General features: G+C 44.5%; 6 non-coding genes across 6 annotated transcripts; all 6 read right to left on the bottom strand.

Moving 5' to 3' along the window:
- Nucleotides 1–1,798: 1,798 nt before the first annotated feature.
- trnan-guu lies at nucleotides 1,799–1,872 on the bottom strand. The gene has a single exon. It is a non-coding gene; the product is annotated as a tRNA-Asn (tRNA).
- A 231-nt stretch (nucleotides 1,873–2,103) lies between these two features.
- Nucleotides 2,104–2,175, bottom strand: trnad-guc. Its single transcript has one exon. It is a non-coding gene; the product is annotated as a tRNA-Asp (tRNA).
- Nucleotides 2,176–4,949: 2,774 nt separating this feature from the next.
- Nucleotides 4,950–5,023, bottom strand: trnan-guu. The gene has a single exon. It is a non-coding gene; the product is annotated as a tRNA-Asn (tRNA).
- Nucleotides 5,024–5,241: 218 nt separating this feature from the next.
- On the bottom strand, nucleotides 5,242–5,313 carry trnad-guc. Its single transcript has one exon. It is a non-coding gene; the product is annotated as a tRNA-Asp (tRNA).
- Nucleotides 5,314–6,412: 1,099 nt separating this feature from the next.
- On the bottom strand, nucleotides 6,413–6,486 carry trnan-guu. The gene has a single exon. It is a non-coding gene; the product is annotated as a tRNA-Asn (tRNA).
- Nucleotides 6,487–6,704: 218 nt separating this feature from the next.
- On the bottom strand, nucleotides 6,705–6,776 carry trnad-guc. The gene has a single exon. It is a non-coding gene; the product is annotated as a tRNA-Asp (tRNA).
- Between the last annotated feature and the right edge of the window lie 13,787 nt (nucleotides 6,777–20,563).

Raw genomic sequence — 20,563 nt, 5'->3', positions numbered from 1 at the left:
CACAGTGCATATATATACAACCACCGCCACAGCGAAATGGAGTGATTTGTTACAGACACACCAAGGAGGATGTGTCTGGAAAGGGGAAGAGCAACTCCCACGCGGCCTAGGCCATGAGGCCAAAGTAGGGCAGAATGGAAGGTGGAAAAGCCACACACACACACACCGCTGAATGATATATACACAAATAATGCTAAAGATTACACTCTACGAGGCCCAGATGGGTTTCACTGCACTGTAGACAAGTGACAGAGTCTGGAGACGCCGTGGAGAACGTTCTGCTGCATGCAACATCCTCCAGCATGACCGGTTTGGCGGTGGGTCAGTCATGGTATGGGGTGGCATTTCTTTGGGGGGCCGCACAGCCCTCCATGTGCTCGCCAGAGATAGCCTGACTGCCATTAGGTACCGAGATGAGATCCTCAGACCCCCTTGTGAGACCATATGCTGGTGCGGTTGGCCCTGGGTTCCTCCTAGTGCAAGACAATGCTAGACCTCATGTGGCTGGAGTGTGTCAGCAGTTCCTGCAAGATAATAATAATTGGTCATTTAGCAGACGCTCTTATCCAGAGCGACTTACAGGAGCAATTAGGGTTAAGTGCCTTGCTCAAGGGGCACATCGACAGATTTTTCAACTAGTCAGCTCGGGATTAGAACCAGCAACCTTTCGGTTACTGGCACAACGCTCTTAACCACTAAGCTACCTGCCGCCATTGATGCTATGGACTGGCCCGCCCGTTCCCCAGACCTGAATCCAATTGAGCACATCTGGGACATCATGTCTCGCTCCATCCACCAACGCCACGTTGCACCACAGACTGTCCAGGAGTTGGCGGATGCTTTAGTCCAGGTCTGGGAGGAGATCCCTCAGGAGACCATCCGCCACCTCATCAGGAGCATGCCCAGGCGTTGTAGGGAGGTCATACAGGCACGTGGAGGCCACACACACTACTGAGCCTCATTTTGACTTGTTTTAAGGACATTACATCAAAGTTGGATCAACCTGTAGTGTGGTTTTCCACTTTAATTTTGAGGGTGACTCCAAATCCAGACCTCCATGGGTTGATAAATTTGATTTCCATTGATTATTTTTGTGTGATTTTGTTGTCAGCACATTCAACTATATAAAGAAAAAAGTATTTAATAAGATTATTTCATTCATTCAGATCTAGGATGTGTTATTTTAGTGTTCCCTTTATTTTTTTGAGCAGTGTAAATATATATATATATATATATATATATATATATATATATATATATATATAACTAAATGATATAGTCCGCCGAGCCAGATTAATATATATTGATGATATGGTCCTTTGAGCCGGATGCTTATCTATATACAATGATAAGGTCCTTTGAGACAGATGTATATTTTCCTAACAGAACGGTCAAGATCTAGAGTAATAAAACCACAGACCTTTGCTTTATATACACAATCAGGCCACCGCCACCCATTTTACCAGTGGTTTAAATGCGACTTTCCTCATGCTGTATGTTCAAAAGGAGTTGGTAGGAGACAGACTTGATATGAAGCTGACCTTTGACCTCAGGCTGTCTGTAATCTCATTCTATATGAAGTATAGATATATGGTGAAGCTATTCAGCAACTGATGATCACAGGCCACTGACACCCATTTTACTAGGATGTAAAATATCATACTCCTTGTCTTTTATGTTCAACAACTCACCAATCACGTCTAACAACAGAATACACCACAGGTCAAAGTAACAAAGAAGCAAATTTACAGTCCAGAAGGGTCTTGTTACACCAGAGCTCAACAAACGGAAAAATACTCGTCCCTGGGTGGGCTTGAACCACCAACCTTTAGATTAACAGTCTAACGCGCTAACCAATTGCGCCACAGAGACTGAGCTGTTAACGAAGGACACCGGTGGAATCAGGACCACGTTCATTTTGTGGAAATCACTCCACAAGTACCTGGTTGCAAACATTCTACTACCTTCTCCAGAGATAAAAATATTCAGCTTCCAGTCAAATTGTATGGCAAAACAGAGAGGGGTAACGTCAACATCTGAACAGCGTATAATACGTAGCTTATCTCAAAGACGGAAGTAAAAAAATAATATTAAAACGTTCACCTCCCCGTCGGGGAATTGAACCCCGGTCTCCCGCGTGACAGGCGGGGATACTGACCACTATACTAACGAGGACTGAATGTGTACAACAATTCAGCATATACACATCAGCTCCCCCAACAGCAACCCACGTTCAAATATCAGTTAACACAACAGCAACCCACGTTCAATGTTCGTCCATTTTAGTACACATATAGAACACGCTTACACACATAGAACACGGTTATTTCAATATTTAAATATCCGAACGGACCTTAGTATTCCATTACTTGTGTGCGTCTTCATTTTTGTTAAAATTTTATTGGGGGTGGGCCTATTTTAACAATTAAAAAGTTTTTTTCTAAATTAAGTTATCATTGAGACATTATTACATACAGGGATATACCATGACAATTGAAATTCTTCATTTAATAAAATAACAAACTATTAAATGAAGTTTTTATGACAGTACATTGAGCTAGCGCATTTAGCCCACCAGTCAGACCTGACAACCTATTTTCTCCACTTCAAATAGCAATTACAATCGCGCACATAACAGAGGTTCCAGAAGACCTGACACAGAGTAATGCAGAACACTCACGAGAAAAGTATTTTGAAACCGAATCCATCAATCATGGCGAAAATCAGACTTCTCTTTCACCTTTGCTGTTAGCCAAAAACTACCGGAGAATTACAGCCTGTCCATTGTGGTAGCCTACCTCTGCCTTTGGCATTTGTGACATTCTGATTGGTCAAGTTAGTTTTTTTTTTATACGTTTTTGAATGTCGACTATGCAGATATCAGAAAAAATTCCTGTCGGAAAAGTATAATATTTTAAAATGCCCATCCCTAACAAACACACACACACAAACACAATACCAACATTTACCTACAAACAAGTCCTGCGCCCACTTTGAACACACATCCAATGAGACAAAATACACTCATTTGAATTTTTTTGAATTTTCTCAAAGTTATACAAGGTCATATACAAAGATGTATCTTCATGTGGTTGCTGAAAATGTGAAAAGATCTAGCAGTCTAACAAAAGAGTGGATAATAGATTCTGAATTTATTGTTCCTCAAACCTGATTAATATATTATATATATATATATATATATATATATATATATATATATATATATATATACACTGCTCAAAAAATAAAGGGAACACTTAAACAACACAATGTGGGGGTTGTGCTTACAGCTCAACACCATGCAGGACGTTCGCATTTGCCAGAGAACACCAAGATTGGCAAATTCGCCACTGGCGCCCTGTACTCTTCACAGATGAAAGCAGGTTCACACTGAGCACATGTGACAGAAGTGACAGAGTCTGGAGACGCCGTGGAGAACGTTCTGCTGCATGCAACATCCTCCAGCATGACCGGTTTGGCGGTGGGTCAGTCATGGTATGGGGTGGCATTTCTTTGGGGGCCGCACAGCCCTCCATGTGCTCGCCAGAGATAGCCTGACTGCCATTAGGTACCGAGATGAGATCCTCAGACCCCTTGTGAGACCATATGCTGGTGCGGTTGGCCCTGGGTTCCTCCTAGTGCAAGACAATGCTAGACCTCATGTGGCTGGAGTGTGTCAGCAGTTCCTGCAAGATAATAATAATTGGTCATTTAGCAGACGCTCTTATCCAGAGCGACTTACAGGAGCAATTAGGGTTAAGTGCCTTGCTCAAGGGGCACATCGACAGATTTTTCAACTAGTCAGCTCGGGGGATTAGAACCAGCAACCTTTCGGTTACTGGCACAACGCTCTTAACCACTAAGCTACCTGCCGCCATTGATGCTATGGACTGGCCCGCCCGTTCCCCAGACCTGAATCCAATTGAGCACATCTGGGACATCATGTCTCGCTCCATCCACCAACGCCACGTTGCACCACAGACTGTCCAGGAGTTGGCGGATGCTTTAGTCCAGGTCTGGGAGGAGATCCCTCAGGAGACCATCCGCCACCTCATCAGGAGCATGCCCAGGCGTTGTAGGGAGGTCATACAGGCACGTGGAGGCCACACACACTACTGAGCCTCATTTTGACTTGTTTTAAGGACATTACATCAAAGTTGGATCAACCTGTAGTGTGGTTTTCCACTTTAATTTTGAGGGTGACTCCAAATCCAGACCTCCATGGGTTGATAAATTTGATTTCCATTGATTATTTTTGTGTGATTTTGTTGTCAGCACATTCAACTATATAAAGAAAAAAGTATTTAATAAGATTATTTCATTCATTCAGATCTAGGATGTGTTATTTTAGTGTTCCCTTTATTTTTTTGAGCAGTGTAAATATATATATATATATATATATATATATATATATATATAACTAAATGATATAGTCCGCCGAGCCAGATTAATATATATTGATGATATGGTCCTTTGAGCCGGATGCTTATCTATATACAATGATAAGGTCCTTTGAGACAGATGTATATTTTCCTAACAGAACGGTCAAGATCTAGAGTAATAAAACCACAGACCTTTGCTTTATATACACAATCAGGCCACCGCCACCCATTTTACCAGTGGTTTAAATGCGACTTTCCTCATGCTGTATGTTCAAAAGGAGTTGGTAGGAGACAGACTTGATATGAAGCTGACCTTTGACCTCAGGCTGTCTGTAATCTCATTCTATATGAAGTATAGATATATGGTGAAGCTATTCAGCAACTGATGATCACAGGCCACTGACACCCATTTTACTAGGATGTAAAATATCATACTCCTTGTCTTTTATGTTCAACAGCTCACCAATCACGTCTAACAGAATACACCACAGGTCAAAGTAACAAAGAAGCTAATTTACAGTCCAGAAGGGTCTTGTTACACCAGAGCTCAACAAACGGAAAAATACTCGTCCCTGGGTGGGCTTGAACCACCAACCTTTAGATTAACAGTCTAACGCGCTAACCAATTGCGCCACAGAGACTGAGCTGTTAACGAAGGACACCGGTGGAATCAGGACCACGTTCATTTTGTGGAAATCACTCCACAAGTACCTGGTTGCAAACATTCTACTACCTTATCCAGAGATAAAAATATTCAGCTTCCAGTCAAATTGTATGGCAAAACAGAGAGGGGTAACGTCAACATCTGAACAGCGTATAATACGTAGCTTATCTCAAAGACAGAAGTAAAAATGTTCACCTCCCCGTCGGGGAATTGAACCCCGGTCTCCCGCGTGACAGGCGGGGATACTGACCACTATACTAACGAGGACTGAATGTGTTCAAGAATTCAGCATATACACATCAGCTCCCCCAACAGCAACCCAAGTTCAAATATCAGTTAACACAACAGCAACCCACGTTCAATGTTCGTCCATTTTAGTACACATTTAGAACACGCTTACACACATAGAACACGGTTATTTCAATATTTAAATATCCGAACGGACCTTAGTATTCCATTACTTGTGTGCTTGTTCATTTCTGTTAACCTTTTATTGGGGGGTGGGCCTATTTTAACAATTAAAATGTTTTTTTTTCTAAATTAAGTTATCATTGAGACATTATTACATACAGGGATATATTGGGGATTTATTATTCTCCTAAATTGATGGGATGACTAACTTAGAAAGAATGCATTCTTGACTGGGCTAATGTAGGTTGTGACACCTGGCAGGCTGTGATTAATGTGAAGAGCTGTTTTAGGGGGTAAAGGGAGATAAGGATTTGTTTCTCCAAATGCTAGACTATACTAGTTCTTTGTGATCTGTGAGCCTTCCTTGGACATAGGAATGGTGTCTAAGGGAGCTGGCTCTTCTCACTATGATAGGTTGTTATGATGAACGTATGCCTGGTAACAGAAGAGGCTGGCAACAGGGGTGCATCAATGGATTGGCTGAGTAAGTTTAAACCACGCTCAAGTCTTTACTCTAATTGGCCAGCAGAGAAGTGGGAAACTTTCTCTGTCAGAGTATTTGAGTATTGAATCTGGAACAATGTTTTTAGTTCTCTGAAGTGCCCTGCGAGGTATCTCAGAGAGCCCGTATATACGAAACATCATATTTACCATTGAAGGTTTTTGCATTAATTAAAATAACTAGTATATCTTAGAAGTCGTGTTGACCTCTTTTGTTCCTAATACCAGATTTGAATTGACGCGACTTTGACAGATATACCATGACAATTGAAATTCTTCATTTAATAAAATAACAAACTATTAAATGAAGATTTTATGACAGTACATTGAGCTAGTGCATTTAGCCCACCAGTCAGACCTGACAACCTACTTTCTCCACTTCAAATAGCAATTACAATCGCGCACATAACAGAGATTCCAGAAGACCTGACACAGAGTAATGCAGAAAAATACTCGTCCCTGGGTGGGCTTGAACCACCAACCTTTAGATTAACAGTCTAACGTGCTAACCAATTGCGCCACAGAGACTGAGCTGTTAACAAACGACACGAGTGGAACCAGGAGCACGTTCATTTTGTGGAAATCACTCCACAATTACCTGGTTGCAATAATTCTACTACCTTATCCAGAGATAAAAATATTCCGCTTCCAGTCATATTGTATGGCAAAACAGAGAGGGGTAACGTCAACATCTGAACAGCGTATACTACGTGGCTTATCTCAAAGACAGAAGTAAAAATGTTCACCTCCCCGTCGGGGAATTGAACCCCGGTCTCCCGCGTGACAGGCGGGGATACTGACCACTATACTAACGAGGACTGAATATACAGCAGAATTCAACATATACATATCAATTCATATAACAGCAATCAATGTTCAATGTTCGTCCATTTTAGTACACATATAGAACACGCTTACACACATAGAACACGGTTGTTTCAATATTTAAATATCCGAACGGACCTTAGTATTCCATTACTTGTGTGCTTGTTCATTTCTGTTAACCTTTTATTGGGGGGTGGGCCTATTTTAACAATTAAAACGACCTTAGTATTCCAGTGGGTTTGGCAACGAATATGTAGTGAGGACGAGCCAACAAGAGCGTACAGGTCACAGTGGTGGGTAGTATATGGGGCTTTGGTGACATAACGGATGGCACTGTGATAGACTACATCCAATTTGCTGAGTAGAGTGTTGGAGGCTATTTTGTAAATGACATCGCCGAAGTCAAGGATCGGTAGGATAGTGTCGTAGTAAATATATTATGTTATAGCTTGGTCTGACTAAAATCTTGTGCATAACCCATCTTGTGTTGGGCCTTTGGATTTAATACAATGCACAAAGACTTCTATCTTGTCGGCCTTATCAGCAGGTGGCTATGGACAACACCCACGCCATAGGTCTCTCAGTTCTCCCAACTCACACGAGTTATTGCTCTGAGGACATACACACACACACCCCCACACACACACACACATACACACACACACACACACACATCATCATTGTTAAACATACACACATACACACACACACACACATACACACACATACACACACACACACATACACACACACACACACACACACACGCACACACACACACACACACATCATCATTGTTAAGCACACACACACAAAAACCCCCTTCTCTTAGGCTGAACATCTGAAGACAGAGAACCCGACTCAGAGCCAATGCAATGGAAGTGACCTCGACCAACTCATCAGGACCAATCAGAAGATCAGAACTACTAGAATCAACCTACTTTATTTTATTGTATAAAATGTCAGCACACAATGTTTAGGGGCTCGCGCTCTCAGATATCTCCCTACGAGGTTGACGAACGGGTCCGTGCACGCTATTTACAGATATCTTTACCTCTGAATAAACTGCCTTATATTATACAATCATCCACCTAGTCCGAAAGTCTCTACTTGGTCTCCGTTCTCCAGTAAACTTGTTTTATCAACAAAACTTGGTAGCAGAGGATGGTTTTCTAACTCTGAATTCGGTCCATAAAAGTTGATAGAGACAGGAGACAAGTAAGAGACGGATCTGAAAGGACGGGTGACCTGTCCGCAGGAGCAGCCGGGAATCCAGCTCGCCTCAGGAAACTGATCTAGACGGCCGTCAATACAAAGGTAAGCAGAACCTGTTAAAACAAAATCTGCATATTGTATTATAGGATAAACCAAAATTAAGATCAGTAGTACTGGGCGTGAGTATGGATTACTGATAAATTTATAACATATCTATTATGACTCAAAAGGCACATATGTAAAGATATCTGAATTCTTTAGGTTATTACTGTTGAAATGTGACTCTCTAGGGGAGGAGTCTAGTTACAGAGGTTGTGGTTCACGAGAGACGGACCCTTTTATTTTTGCTGTTGATATCTGAAATCTTAGGTTTTTACTGTTGAAATGTGACTCTAAGAGAAGAAGTCTAGTTACAGTGGTTTTATTTTCTGTTGAAATGCGGCTTTCTAGTGAGGAGCCTATTACAGAGGTTTTGGTCCACAAGCGATGGACCCCTTTTATTTGATCCACAAGAGAAGGATCTGGTGACTTGATAAAAAGATTCAGATAGTCGGGTTGAGTTAATTCCGTGAGAATCCAAGTCCAGAAAAGGTTCTCCCGACTAGACGCCAGTTGAATGGTTTAAACGACTGGGAGTCTCCTTGAGGAGAATCAAAAAAAAAAAAAAAATATACGAGTTCAGATAGTCGGGCAATTGGTTGACGTGGCACTCAACTATATGTACTGTGAGGAACTTAAACTGAATTCGTGTGTTGATGCTGATATGTAATGAAAATGTAATTGTTGAAATGATAACCTGAATGTTGTGTAAGATTGGCCGTTTCATGAGACTAACTAGTGGATAACTTTTAAGAGGACCACTGAGTCCTATTTTGCCTGTTATGTAGCCGCTGCGCTAAAAGCTGACTTGAACTTTTTCCCTCTTGTGGTGTTGGTATTTTCATAATTCCTAAAATTAGATTGATAATTATTTTGGGAGCGCTCGAGTTTGCTAATATATTGTTCCAAAAGGGCGATTCTGATACCTTTTGGGAAAATATATAATAACTCGAATACCTGAAAAACAATAATAACTTTTGCAAAATAATTCCCAAAATTAAATTGATAATTATTTTAGGAGCGCTCGAGTTTGCTAATATATTCTTCCAAAAGGGCGATTCTGATACCTTTTGGGAAAATATATAATAACTCGAATACCTGAAAAACAATAATAACTTTTGCAAAATAATTCCCAAAATTAAATTGGTAATTATTTTAGGAGCGCTCGAGTTTGCTAATATATTCTTCCAAAAGGGCGATTCTGATACCTTTTGGGAAAATATATAATAACTCGAATACCTGAAAAACAATAATAACTTTTGCTAAATAAATCCCTAGAATTAGATTGATGATTGTTTTGGGAGCGCTCGGGTTTGTTAATATATTGTTCCAAAAGGGCGGTTCTGATACCTTTTGGGAAAATATATAATAATTCAAATAATTGAAAAACAATAATACCTTTTGCAAAATAATTCCTAATAATAAAGCATTGAACATTTTTTGTGTACGAGGGTGGGACATCAGAGATAAATCTCAGTCAGCGCCAAGAATACATTGCTGGATTCGGCCAGTGACGGGCTAAGAGCACCAAGATAGTCTAATAAACTGTATAACCATGGCAACCACTACCGTCCCAAAACTCAAATTTAATGAATATCTAGATCAAAAAATACAGGATAGAGCGGGAGGGAAAGAACAGTATAAGACAGTGAAGAAAGTGTGGGAGGGAGTGAAACTCAAATGGACACAGGCAGGTTACTTTAGCGGGGGTGCCCCGTCTAAAGGGCAACTCACCTCTATGGAGAAAGAGCTAGGGGAGGCAGTGAGGGAAGGAACAGAAAGTGAAGTGGAAAGGAATAAGTCTCACTTATTCAAGAAGGAAGGGACTAAACACAGAGAGAGAGCAGAGGCTGAGCTAAGGATAGGTACGTGGGCAATTGAGGAAACACGGCGAGCACACCCATACAAGAAACCAGACATGATGGGTGTGGTGATTGAACCCACAACTGAGACAACACCAATAGTGGGGACACAGTCCATGAGTGACATACCAGCGCCCTCAGCACCACTGTATCCGACCCTGCCACAGGAAGCGAAGAGCACACCACCCGCATACACACCCACTCCTCCAACTAACCCTTATAACCCATTCCTAAGTCCTGCAGTGGTACAAGCGCCTGTGTTCGTGGTGCAAGGAGGACACCTAGAGGGGAACATGGCACTAAGCGTAGGGCAAGGAGTACTTCACTGTGTGGAAGTCCGAGCCAACAGCGAGCCACAAGGACGAGAGGAGCCACACCCGGCCGGCGGAACCCAACCCAGACCCAGTCCCACAAGAGGGGGTTCCAACCCAGAGTCCCTGGTAATGATGACTCAAAACCAACCGTCAGATCTATACAGGAAAGGGGGAGCATCTGGCCTAAGACAAGCAGCTGCACCCAATCAGCCTAAACCCAGACTCTCAGAATGGTTTGTCGAAAGAGAAAGGGGAAGTACCCAATCCATGACAGAAGGGGGTGCAGGGGACAATGAGCTTTGGGGGTCGTTAGGGTCTGGCTCATTAAGAAGCTCACGGGGGGTCTCAATCGGGGACCAACCAAGTGAGGATGATGAAGGAGAACAAAGGAAGGAAGAAAAAACCTATGAGGATGAGTGGGATGCGTGTCAGGGACAGGCGTCACATAACACCACCATAATAGAAGAAGCAGAGAAGGGGAAGACCTGGGCCTTGAAAGGGGTGATGGTGGGGGAAGTTGTTGACTTGCATGAACCCATCAGAAAATCTGCCAGACTTAGGGAAAGGGGATTGAACTCCCAAATGCCACTTAGACCAACAGCAGACCGACAACATGAAGAATACCAACCCTGGAAGATGACTGACCTGACCGCCCTGATGGATCAGATGCCCAGCCTCCATGGTGGAGCGTCTGCTTGGCTGTTGCAACTTCAAACCCTTACATCTGGATTTAGGCTTGCTCTGGCAGACATGAAGGCACTCTTGGCCAGGGCCACAGATCACACCACCATGATGGTACTGACAAGAGAGGCAGGTCTGGAAAAGAGCGGAGGTGTGACGCCACCGGAAGTCTATAGAACTGTGTTGTGGGAAGTTCTGAGGAGGGCATATCCTACCGAACGAAACCATGCAACACTGACCTCTTTACCATCGGTCCTGGGGAACAGCCAGCTGCCTACCTGGACAGGGCCAAAACCACCTGGAGAACGGTCCATGACGAACCATATGATCACTCCGACACCACGTGCAGCATGTGGAAAGAGATGGTGGTGAGCGGGACCCCAAGTGACGTTCGAACCAAACTAAGGGGAACTGTGGGATTAATGGCACTCCCTAGGGCGCAGTTTAGCTCCCATGTTCATCATCACATCACCCAATACAACAAAGACAAGGGAGGCGGAAACACATGTCCAATCCCTGCAGGTGCAGCTGCTCAAACTACAACTGAAAGAGGCACAGAAGGGAGATAAGCCAAAGAAACAGATGGTGGCTGAAGACCAACCTGACATTTCTCAAATAATTGAAAAAACTGTCTCACAAATGATACAAACACAACAGCCGCCTCCAACAACACTCCCAACGATCGCAATGGTGCCTCAGCCATACTATCAAGCACCAACTCCACCGTATCAGCCACCGGTGGCACCATACCAGACTCAATGGGGACAGCCAAGGCCACAAGGTAATGGGGGGCCTGTTACAATTGTCATCAATATGGACACTCTGTCAGATGGTGTCCATTACCACCTAGTCCGCAACAGCAACACTGGCTGGCAAACAGGGGTAGAGGTTATGCCTTCAGATCAAGAGGAGGCCCAAGACCGATGTACCAGCCACATGCTGCCCTACCAGCATATAACCACCCACAACAAGACCCAAACCAACAGCCTAACCAGCAGCCAGCTCCTACCTTCCAGGGCATGTCAGACGAATATCCTCCCTGGCCCTGAAGCTGCCCACCACCACAGAACGGGAATGGGGGTCAGCATTTTCCACTCCACACTGAACCAACTGTCATGTGTGAAGTGGAGGGAGTTACCCACCAATTTTTGGTAGATACAGGATGTACGTACTCTGCCATAAGATCTCGTCAACCACTCTTTTCGGAATCAATACAGGTGGTGGGGGTATCAGGAACACCGAAGCACAAAACAAGACCATACCATTGCTCTTCCAATGGGGCCCTTCCAATTTGAAGCATCAATTCCTATATTGTCCCAACTGTCCAATCAACCTATTAGGAAGGGACCTATTGTGCAAACTGAAATGTTCAATCTACCTTACCGAAAAGGGTGTGGAGGTTTCCATTGATCCCATTACCTCCACACCAGTTCATCCAGTTAGGGTGCTGATGCTACCCATCATCCCAACCCCAGTGCTCTCCCTGACCCAAGAAATATACTGGTTGAAGTGCATCGAATCCGGCCAAGGAACCCCTGAGGTTCAATTCAAGTTCAACCAGCTGAGACAACTCATTTACACATTTCACCCATACAAGACTCCTCAAGCTGAAATCCACTGTACACTTAATGTGACTGATAATGATGTCAACCCATATACCGATGACTGGGATGAAAACATGATGCACCTGACACCAACAATCAGATGTTGTACCATAGTGTGTGGACAGGAAGGAGTGGCTGCTCCGGTTATCCTACCTTCCCATTTGAAATCCTGGTACCTACTGGGCGAAGAATCTGCTCCCCATGTTACACTGGCAGTTGGAAACGGTTTTGAAGCAAGGAGCCTTGGGCCTATGATCAGAAGAGCATCCAAACTCCAGTGGGAACCCACCCAAACTCCAGGAATAACCAAAGCCACCACTGAGAACATGTGGAGGTTTATGACAGTTGACACAGAGGAACATTGCCTTCCTGAACGTTTGACTCTCCCAAGACACCATGGTAAACCTTACACAGACCACCCCTCATCACAAGCACTGCTTTCCACCATTGATGAAGGCATATGGACACACACCCCATTTGATGTTGGACAACTACAGGTGGCACCAGTCACCATCACCTTACTCAACCCTGATCAAATTCCTATCTACCGAACACAGTACCGTCTGAAACCTGAACAGACCATGGGGATCAAACCAACCATAGATGGGTTGTTGGGAGCTCGTGTCATATATCGCACTGTGTCTCCATGGAACACACCAATCTTACCAGTCTTGAAAACAGGAGGTGAAACATACCGGATGGTACAAGACTTCCGAGCAGTGAACGACGTCACTGCACCCATTGACCTACCTGTCCCTGACCCTCACATTACACTGAGTAATCTCTCACCAAAACACCAATACTTCACCGTTGTGGATCTGGCTAATGCCTTCTTCAGCATTCCACTGGATGAGGCTTCACAGCCTCTCTTTGCCTTCACGTATGAACATCAACAGTATACGTATTCGGTTCTTCCACAGGGTTACAGGTGTTCTCCCGGAATCTTCAATCATATCCTAAAGACACACCTGGCTGAATTGAAAATCCCTGAAGGAGTGATACTCATCCAATATGTAGATGACCTTTTGCTGGGGGCTCCCACATCTGATCTCTGTCTACAAATGACAAAAACCCTACTTGACTTCTTGGCTGTCAAAGGCTACAAGGTCAAAATGAGCAAAGTCCAGTCCTGTCGCAGAACTGTCCTTTTCCTTGGCAGAGAAATCTCAGGAGAAGGTGCTGGTCTCTCGAAATCCCACCGAGATTCCATACTCCATCATCCACGTCCCATCACAGTGTCAGGCATGTTGTCCTTCCTGGGGTTGACAGGGTACAGCCGTACCCACATCCCTGACTACACATCCAGGACTGAACCACTGAGAGAAATAGTGAGAGAAGCAGGACCAAGAAACTTACACTCCTCACTTACCTGGACACCTGAAGCATCAACAGCGTTTGCTCTCCTAAAAACCGATCTCTCGGTGGCAGCAGCTCTGACAGCACCCGACTACAAAAACAAATTTCATCTTGATGTTTCTGAAAAGGAGGGGTTCACTTCTTCCATCCTTTTTCAGAAACAAGAGGGGGAGAGAAGAGTACTGATGTATCATTCCTCTAAGTTGGACCATATTGAAGCAGGTCAGACAACATGTTCCAGGTACGTGGCTGCAGTGGCAAAAGCTATTGAAAAAACCGCCCACCTGGTAATGTGCCACAAATTGGAAATCCATTCGCACCATGGGGTTGCAGCATATCTGATGAGCAAGGAATTCACGTTCAGCGCTGAAAGAAAGAACAAAATCCAGAATAAATGCACCCAATCACACATTACTTTTGTCAACACCGACAAAAACATGGCAGACGCACTCAATGCAGAAGAAGGGTTGGCACACTCCTGCGAAGAGAGGGCGGCACAGGAACTGAAACTGCGACCAGACTTGGGAAACGAACCCCTTACCAATCCTGATCTATGGTTGTACACCGATGGATGCTGCTATAGAGGAGAAGAAGGGAACATAGCAGCATATGCAGTGGTACAGCAGCTTCCAGACGGGTCACACGTGACCCTGGAATCAGACATCATCCCACAACCTGCCTCAGCCCAACTAGCCGAGATCATTGGTTTGACTCAAGCCCTGGAAAAGGCTGAAGGAAAGACTGTGAACATCTACACTGACTCAGCATATGCTCATGGAGCAGTCCATACAGATGGACCACAATGGGTCAGACGTAACTTCACCACAACAGGAAACCTTCCGATCAAACACAAGGCACAAATGGAGAGACTGATAAAAGCAGTCTCACTACCTGAGCAGGTGGCCATCATGAAGTGCAAAGGACATCAGCAACTCAAGAACAAAGTCAGCGAGGAAATGACGCAGCTGACAAAGCAGCCAAGAAAGCTGGGGGCTACACTCCAAGACAGATGGTGCTGCAGACTCAACCAGCTAGAACAGAACTCACAGACCAACACATAAAGGAACTACAATTCACAGCGGGCCCGTATGAGCACTCGGTATGGGGACAGATGGGAGCCACCAAAGGACCTGATGAACTTTGGAGATGCCATGACGGCAGGTTGGTGGCCCCAGCTAATCTCTGCCCCGAGCTGATACGTGAGGCTCATGGGCCCCACCCATGAAGGGAAACTCAAAACTTTACAGAAGGTTTCCCATATTTGGTGGCACCCACACATTAAGGACATGACAGACTTGTTTTGTGATGAGTGCAGCATTTGTGGCAGCCACAACCCAAAGAAACCTTTCCAAACACCCATGGGTTCATACCCAGTACCTAATGCATGTTTTCAGGACATTAGCATAGATTACACTGACATGGGGGCTGATAATGTAACTAATGGGAAAAGGTACTTATTGGTAATGGTAGATCGATTCTCCAAATGGGTTGAGGCAATACCAACAGCACGTGAGGATGCTAGGTCAGTTATTGAGTGGCTGCAGACTGAACTCATACCAAGGTATGGGGTTCCAAGACAAATTCGATCCGACAACGGGTCCCATTTCAGTAACCAACACCTGAGACAGGTGGAGGAGAGGTTCGGCATTGTGCACAAGTTTGGGTCTGTGTACCGGCCGCAATCTCAGGGCCTCGTGGAACGCGCCAATCAAACTTTGAAGGCTAAGATAGCCAAGGTATGTGCAGGTTCAAAGTTGACGTGGGTTGAAGCTCTGCCCCTGGCGTTGATGGCCATGAGAGCCTCTCCAGGAGCAGGCACCCATCTCTCTCCACATGAGATTATGACTGGTAGAGTCATGCCTGGTCCACCAAGGGAGGGAGGTCATATGCCCGCCCTTGATGTACAACAAATTGTAATGTCTGAATATGTGAGAAAACTAACGGAGCTCTCTGCAGCTCTCTCCAAACAGATTCACAAGGTCCAAGAGGGGGAGCTGACGGAGATCCGGCGCTGCTGAAGGTAAAAGTTGGCGACTGGGTAAGGATCAAGGTTCACAAGAGAAAGTGGCAAGATCCCAGGTGGACTGGACCGTATCGAAGTGAAGGAGGTTACTTCACACTCAGTCCAGGTCAAAGGTAAATCAGGCGCACCTTGGCACCACTTGACACATTGTACACCAGCACCAACTCCTTCCAGAACCCTGACTGAAGTCAGAAGTGATTTAATCACATTAAATTCGGATCAAATTCTTGACACCAACACTATCTGAATATGTGGAGGAGACTCCCATCTTCAGATACTGGAGGGGAAAGACAGAGGAGGGACAGACCACCATGGGAGAGACTGGGGTGCTCTGCTCCACTCCTTGTTTTGCTGATTGTAACTATTGGGGTTACTCTAGGAATCATACTCTGGTCAGTACAGCACATGACACAGACACCCATTACACCCACTAGTAAACCTAACGACACATTCAATGCCACAACCATACGTCCGACCGACCTGCACTCCGACACATTGAGCCCAGATCAGAATGTAAGCCACAGCCACCACGTAAATAAACGACAAGTTGTCTCTAACACCCTTTCCTGTGGGCCCAGACAATTGCATAGAAGCACCACATTATGTATACCCTTTAATGTTACCACTACTGCGACAGTGCCGTGGGTAGACTTCAGAGAACTTACCTACTACCGTGACTGGGACTGGTATATGACAGTGGGGGTCACCCATAGCGATTGGACTTGGACAAACTTGGTATGTGAGACTAATTATGACTGGTCCAGTTGCACCTCTACTACATTAGGAAAACAATGGAGGAAACTCTTGACTTTGACAAAAAACTCTAAAGGACTCAAATTTACTATCTATCCTGGTATTGCATTAGGCTGCCAGGACTTTAGACTTGCTCCTTATGTAAGCTGTACCACTGCACCAGTCCATTGGAATGTTCGAATTTGTCATATTAATAACACAAAAGCACAGGCTATTAATGAAAATGGTAATAAGAATAATTCTATTATTTTACTTACCACTCCACCTACTTTGGATGATGCAATCCTGACCGCTACAGGTGTCTCCGGCCTTTCTAACAACTGGCTCTTGTTGACTGAGGAAGCGGCAAAGGTGACTCATCAGAGTTGTGTGGTTTGTATGGGGGACACGGCCATTGCTTCGCATTATCCCTGCCGCCATTACGCCAGAATGCTTCCTGTCTGTCATGAAACATGACAACCCTTCCGCCAATTGTACACTATGGGACGTAGTTCATCCCTTGGTTACTAAAGCAACTAAGAAACCAATTTTTTCCTATCAGGTGGCTAGAGCTAACTTTACCTGTGTTAATCTCACGAAAGGTCTACCATTGTTGGGTATGGTACCTGTTGGATGGTGTCGGTTTATCTATACGCCTAATGCTGAGTTTAAACCTGTTTCCAGGGCTGATGTCTGGTGGTGGTGTGGAGGCGTTCATCTGTTTGATGGACTGCCTGGAAATGCCACAGGCACCTGTGCACTAGTCTCTCTTTTGCTACCAATTTCTGTGTATCCAACAGGTGTTCAGGAGCTGGTGACCCATGTGTCTGACTTAATTCCTACCAGGACCAGGCGCGCTGTGGGCCCTACTCATGGGGACCCAACCTACATTGATGCAATTGGGGTCCCTAGGGGGTACCAGATGAGTATAAATTGATTGACCAAGTAGCCGCAGGTTTTGAATCTTCATTTTGCTGGTGGTGCACAATTAATAAAAATGTTGACAGAATCAATTATGTCCATTTTAATGTTCAAAAAATTAGGCAATTGGACACAACAAGGTTTTGAGGCGGTGCATGGCCAGTTGGCTGCGACCTCTCTCATGGCTTTCCAAAATCGTATTGCTGTCGACATGCTCCTGGCTGAAAAAGGAGGAGTATGTGCTATGTTTGGTGAACAATGTTGTACCTTTATTCCCAACAATACAGCCACAGATGGCAGCTTGACTGTCGCCCTGGAAGGGTTACGAACTCTTAATGGCAAAATGAAGAGCCACTCAGGGGTGGATACTTCAATGTGGGACTCTTGGATGGATGCGTTTGGTAAATATAAAACGCTTGTTTCTTCTATACTTGTATCCATCTCTGTTTTTGCTGCAATTCTAGTGCTTTGTGGATGCTGTTGCATTCCATGCATACGGACGCTGACAACCAGGATTATAACCACCGCTATTGATCCACATCCTGCAGATAACGGTCAGATGTTTCCTTTGCTTGCTATTGACGATGCTGACCAAGGATATCTGGATGATGAATAGCATTTAAGCTTTTGTCACGTCTCTTGTGAGACGTGAAGAGGGGGAATGTAAAACTTTATCCTCTGATAAAGTTTTCCCTATTTTGCCAATTGCAGCATTTAAGCTTTTTGTCACGTCTCTTGTGAGACGTGAAGAGGGGGAATGTAAAACTTTATCTTCTGATAAAGTTTTCCCTATTTTGCCAATTACACTGTTAGCTTGTGTCACGTCTTAAGTTTTCCTTCTTTACTGTTACTTGGTCACGTCTCTGGGGAGACGTGAAGAGAGGGATTTGTCGTAGTAAATATATTATGTTATAGCTTGGTCTGACTAAAATCTTGTGCATAACCCATCTTGTGTTGGGCCTTTGGATTTAATACAATGCACAAAGACTTCTATCTTGTCGGCCTTATCAGCAGGTGGCTATGGACAACACCCACGCCATAGGTCTCTCAGTTCTCCCAACTCACACGAGTTATTGCTCTGAGGACATACACACACACACCCCCACACACACACACACATACACACACACACACACACACACACACATCATCATTGTTAAACATACACACATACACACACACACACATACACACACACACACACACACACACACACACACACACACATACACACACATACACACACACACACTACACACACACACACACACACACACACACATACACACACGCACACACACACACACACACATCATCATTGTTAAGCACACACACACAAAAACAACCCTTCTCTTAGGCTGAACATCTGAAGACAGAGAACCCGACTCAGAGCCAATGCAATGGAAGTGACCTCGACCAACTCATCAGGACCAATCAGAAGATCAGAACTACTAGAATCAACCTACTTTATTTTATTGTATAAAATGTCAGCACACAATGTTTAGGGGCTCGCGCTCTCAGATATCTCCCTACGAGGTTGACGAACGGGTCCGTGCACGCTATTTACAGATATCTTTACCTCTGAATAAACTGCCTTATATTATACAATCATCCACCTAGTCCGAAAGTCTCTACTTGGTCTCCGTTCTCCAGTAAACTTGTTTTATCAACAATAGTCAGTTTTACGAGGGCATGTTTGGCAGTGAAAGAGGCTTTGTTGCGAAATAGGAAGCCGATTCTAGATTTAACTTTGGATTGGAGATGCTTAATGTGAGTCTGGAAGGAGAGTTTACAGTCTAACCAGACACCTAGGTATTTGTAGTTGTCCACATACTCTAGGTCAGACCCGTCGAGAGTAGTGATTCTAGTCGGGTGGGCGGGTGCCAGCAGCATTCGATTGAAGAGCATGCATTTAGTTTTACTAGTGTTTAAGAGCAGTTGGAGGCTACGGAAGGAGTGTTGTATGGCATTGAAGAATACAGTACCAAGTTAGCTAGCTGAATAAAGTAAGTTAGAGTCTATTCCTAGAAAACATTGAACCGCTGTAGTTTACAACAATTATAATTTCTAAAGTGTAAGTTGGGAGAGTTATATTTGAGTGTTTCAGTGAAACATAAGTGAGGGAGGCCCTGCTCTCTCGCTTTCCCAGATGTTTAGTTAATTTCATTCCGATCTCCTTTGCATTATTGTAGCCTTTTCTGTAGCCTGTCAACTATGTGTCTGTCTATCCCTGTTCTCTCCTCTATGCACAGGCCATACAAACGCTTCACACCGCGTGGCTGCTGCCACTCTAATCTGGTGGTCCCTGCGCGCACGACCCACGTGGAGTTCCAGGTCTCCGGCAGCCTCTGGAACTGCCGTTCTGCGGCCAACAAGGCAGAGTTAATCTCAGCCTATACTACCCTCCAGTCCCTCAACTTCTTGGATTACCACAGAAAACACTGCTACTCCTACTGCTCTTTCCTCGTCTGATCATGTGTTCTCGCATACACCGAGAGCATCTGGTCAGCGCGGCGGTGGCACAGGAATCCTCATCTCTCCCAAGTGGACATTCTCTCTTTTCCCCCTGACCCATCTGTCTATCTCCTCATTTGAATTCCATGCTGTCACAGTCACTAGCCCATTCAAGCTTAACATCCTTATCATTTATTGCCCTCCAGGTTCCCTTGGAGAGTTCATCAATGAGCTTGACGCCTTGATAAGTTCCTTTCCTGAGGATGGCTCAACCCTCACAGTTCTGGGTGACTTTAACCTCCTTACGTCTGCCTTTGACTCATTTCTCTCTGCCTCCTTCTTTCCACTCCTTTCCTCTTTTGACCTCACCCTCTCACCGTCCCCCCCTACTCACAAGGCAGGCAATACGCTTGACCTCATCTTTACTAGATGCTGTTCTTCTACTAATCTCACTACAACTCCCCTCCAAGTCTCCGACCACTACTTTGTATCCTTTTCTCTCTCGCTCTCCTCCAACAC

The sequence above is a fragment of the Coregonus clupeaformis genome, unplaced genomic scaffold, assembly GCF_020615455.1.
Source record: "Coregonus clupeaformis isolate EN_2021a unplaced genomic scaffold, ASM2061545v1 scaf0001, whole genome shotgun sequence".
In the NCBI taxonomy this organism is placed as follows: Eukaryota; Metazoa; Chordata; class Actinopteri; order Salmoniformes; family Salmonidae; genus Coregonus; species Coregonus clupeaformis.
This window is presented reverse-complemented; position numbering and strand designations above follow the sequence as displayed.